The following is a 4847-nucleotide window of genomic DNA, read 5'->3' on the forward strand; positions in this document are numbered from 1 at the left end:
TTTGATTAAATTGGTAACATTAAGTATCAAATTTTTATCATTTATTGTGATTAAACTAAATTAATGGTCACAAATTTATTAGAATTTAAAATCTCATCCATATATAAGTAGGGGTGACAAGTGGAGAAGTCTGTCCCGCCCTGCCAAAAGGTGGGCTGTCTTGTCCCACCCTGCCTAATGAGGCGATCCTAAAATTTCACCATTTTCTAATTAACTGTGGATTGGTAGGTTAAATCCGCCAAATTTTCTTTTTTTTTATTATTAACTATTAAATAATATATTTAATTTTACAATAATTTTAATAAATTTATAATTTCTAAAGGCATAAAAAATTATAATATTTATATTCACAAACATTAAAGCTTTCATAATTATAAATATCTAATAAACATAATTATAAACTAAGTTTTCATCCAAAAAATATAAATATTGTCTTAAAAGCAAAATAAATATAATCCAAAACATAATTATAAATATCGTCTCCAAAACTATATTTACAACTTTTAAAAAGCTATATTTTAATAGTTAGTTTTCAGCTATTTTTGAAAAGTAAAAATTTTACCAAATCAAAATTAATCTGTCGTAAATTTGAGCTTCATTATTTAAGGGTTTGTCACTGACTAATAATTTATTGCATGCATAACGTCAAAGTCAGTAGTCATATCTCTAATACTTATCTAAGCAAACGAGTAAATTAACTCCTTAACCAATCCAAATTGATTCTCTTGACATGTTTTCTTTCTAAAATAAAATAAATTATTTGCACATTAAATATTAATTAAAATTAAAATCCTTTCATAAAAAAATTAAAATAAATAAAACTGGCAGCAAATATATTATTTGCACATTAAATATTAATTATTAAATTAATTATATGTATTAGTGTATAAATATATAAGTTATTTAATTTATTTTATATTTTATATTTTAATATATATTTTTACTAATTTAATAATTAATTTTTTTATATACATATAATTTGATTGAATTGGTAACATTAAGTATCAAATTTTTATCATTTATTATGATTAAAATTAAATTAATGGTCACAAATTTATTAGAGTTTAAAACCCCATCCATATACAGGTAAAGGTGACAAGTGGAGAAGTCCATCTCGCCCCGCCAAAAGGTGGGTTGTCCTGTCCCGCTTCGCCTAATGAGGCGGTCCTAAAATTTCATCCCTTCCTGTTTAACTGCGGGTTGGTAGGTTAAATCCACCAAATTTCCTCTTTTTTTATTTATTATAAACTATTAAATAATATATATAATTTTACAATAATTTTAATAAATTTATAATTTCTAAATGCATAAAAAATTATAATTTTTATATTCACAAACATTAAAATCTTCGTAATTATAAATATCTAATAAACATAATTATAAATTAAGTTTTCATCCAAAAAATATAAATATTGTCTCTAAAGCAAAATAAATATAATCCAAAACATAATTATAAATATCGTCTCCAAAGCTATATTTACAACTTTTAAAAAGCTATATTTTAATAGTTAGTTTTCAGCTATTTTTGAAAAGTAAAAACTTTACCAAATCAGAATTAATCTGTCGTGAATTTGAGCTTCATTATTTAAGGGTTTATCATTGACTAATAATTTATTGCATATATAACGTCAAAAACATATCTCTGATACTTATCTAAGCAAACGAGTAAATTAACCCCTTAACCAATTCAAATTGATTCTCTTGTTTTCTTTCTATTTTTTAATTTTATATTTTATTTGGTTTCTATCTTTGCTTCTTTATTAATTTTTTGTGTGTTGTTAAAAGTATTCTTTTTAGAAATATCACCTAAGTTTAAACAGGAGAAATGGAAACGAGAAAATCCTCTCATAAAAAAATTAAAATAAATAAAACTAGCAGCAAATATATTACTTGCACATTAAATATTAATTATTAAATTAATTATATGTATTAGTATATAAATATATAAGTTATTTAACTTTTTTATATTTTATATTTTAATATATATTTTTACTAATTTAATAATTAATTTTTTTATATACATATAATTTGATTGAATTGGTAACATTAAGTATCAAATTTTTATCATTTATTGTGATTAAACTAAATTAATGGTCACAAATTTATTAGAATTTAAAACCCCATCCATATATAGGTAGGGGTGACAAGTGGAGAAGTCCGTCCCGCCAAAAGGTGGGCTGTCCTGTCCCGCTACGCCTAATGAGTCAGTCCTAAAATTTCATCCCTTCTTGCTTAACTGCGGGTTGGTAGGTTAAAACCGTCAAATTTTCTCTTTTTTTATTATTAACTATTAAATAATATATATAATTTTACAATAAATTTAATAAATTTATAATTTCTAAAAGTATAAAAAAATTATAATTTTTATAATATTATCTCCAAAGCAAAATAAATATAATTCAAAACATAATTATAAATATCGTCTCCAAAGCAAAATAAACATATTGCAAAATACTCAATTTTCATCTTCATTTGCTTGTAAGTAGGGTTGGGAAAAGTTAAATTTTGGCCAAAAAAATTACAAAAATAATCTTTTACCAAAAAACACTAAGCTCGGCAGGGAAGGCAAAGTCTGCTGTTTAAATGGTGTGGATTAGATGAAATTTTGTTATTTGACGGTCCTAATTTTTCAATCCGACCCATCTTTTTTGGCGGGTTATACAGATCAGCCTAACAAGTTTAGTCCTATTTGCCACTCCTATATATGTAAGACTCAAATTTTTGAAAATTAAATAATTAATTATTTATGAATTATTATATTATATTGAGATTTAATTTTTAAAAGAATTATTTTTTGTAACAAAAATAATTAAATAAAATTTTATGATTATTAAATTTTAATTTAATTATGACTTATTCTATTAATTTAAATTATCTATTAAAAATTATTTTCACAGACAAAGTTTAAAATAATAATAATATATATATATATATATAGCATGACACATGATCACTTTTCATTCCATTATTCGTCGTTCTCTTTACTTCTTCACCGAACCGTAAGGAAAGAAAAGAAAGAAAAAGAGACCGTGGGTGAGGGAGAAAATCATGACTTCGTTTGATCTTTTGACTTGATCGAATTTATGGGTTACTGGGTTATTGGTTTAATTGGTGAATTATTGGTCGAACCGGTTAATTCGGTCACTAGTCAAGTTACTAGGTCACTAGATCATTGCTCCGTACAGTTATTTTCATGTGAAGTTGATATTTAAGAATCGTTAAATGATTTGACAAGTTTGACTAAGTTATCATTTAACGATTTTCAATTATCAACTTCATATAAAGACAAATGTATGTGTGTCTTTACCTATTATTATATACTACAAATAGTTGTTGAAAAAATAATATTAATAGATATTGTATAATGATGAAAAAATAAATAAATTGTGATTAATAAAATTTTTTATTTATCTTTTTTATTTGTATTAAATATAAAATTATAGTTAAATAAAATATAAATGATTTAAAAATGAGTGACATTAAAATTAAAATAAATTGAATATAAGTAAACTAAAACATCCTATATCTATTATAATTTGTACTTGTATTTATAGGAAGCATTGCAACTTGGTGGTCCTGTTAGCTTCCTAATTACCTTGGGGTTCGAACCCTAGCCATCACATTTTGGAAAATTCCAAAATCAATGCATGACACTTGGCAGCACGGTGGAGTTGCGGAACGCTGGTGCGCCGTAGGTTCTCCTTCAATTGTAACCGAGTGGTTCGGTCGGACCGAAGCTCATCGGATTTGACCGATTTTTTCCGGTTCACTACGGATTTGATCGGTTCATTCCGATCCTCTACCTTAAGCGGTTAAAAGTTTGGATCGGACCAGTGTGAGAACCGATTCATCGATTTTCCGGCCGAATCGGCCGATTCGGTCCGATTTTGATGACTATATCTGTAAATCTAATTAAAAATTTAATCTAATAAAAATATTGTATATTCTTTTTTTACGTCTTGACATCACTTTTGTTCGGTAAAAGCTGACAGTTGTAACACCCTACCATACAGAGTCTTATGCTTAAGTCATAATTCAGAGATGGCAAGGTATTACGACCTCTAAAATAAAAAAATTTAGTACGTATAGTAGTATGAATGATTGATTATAACTAGGAGCCTTTGTAGAAAAAGGGGTAAACAAAAAACCGCAACTCGAAAGCGCAACACTCCGATCGATAACGTAACGAACAAGGATAACCAACGCGTGATTATATACATACAAAGGAGAGTCAAAAACAGGAATATCAAGACTCAAAATCCGGCTGCGAAGATAACCGGTCCGAGCATAACAATATATACATATGATAAAATAAGGAAAACCCCAAAGGAAACTCAAAGGGACACAAATACATAAAACCTATTCTCCAAAATCTCCCATAAGAGGAGTCATCACAGTTTGTATTATTTAATGGAGATAAAAGTATCTAAGCAAAACATATAAACCAAAACATATCCCCGAGAACAAAGGATCTTCGCAAATCTAGAAGTCTCCAGCATGCCTCAGCGAGAAACCTCACGTCCTGCATCTGAAAACCACAAAATCCGCATGGGTGAGAACCAGAGGTCCCCAGCATGGTAACAGCTTCCACATATATAATACATAATAATAGAGGAAAGCCGAAGGCAATCCTAGAACTTCCTCCAGATAATATCAAAGCTTATAAACAAGCTAAACCATAAAGGGCATCTGACTAAAGATACTTCAGTCTAACTAATACTTCCCTTTCCAATTCCTCCAAACCTCCCAACCACCAGCAGGAGTATAAAATAGCAAACACAGTTATATCAAGCAAGAAATACACAATTAGGAACAAGTAAGGCATTTAGACAATTAGCAAGTAATAT

The sequence above is a fragment of the Arachis duranensis genome, chromosome 3 (assembly GCF_000817695.3).
Source record: "Arachis duranensis cultivar V14167 chromosome 3, aradu.V14167.gnm2.J7QH, whole genome shotgun sequence".
In the NCBI taxonomy this organism is placed as follows: Eukaryota; Viridiplantae; Streptophyta; class Magnoliopsida; order Fabales; family Fabaceae; genus Arachis; species Arachis duranensis.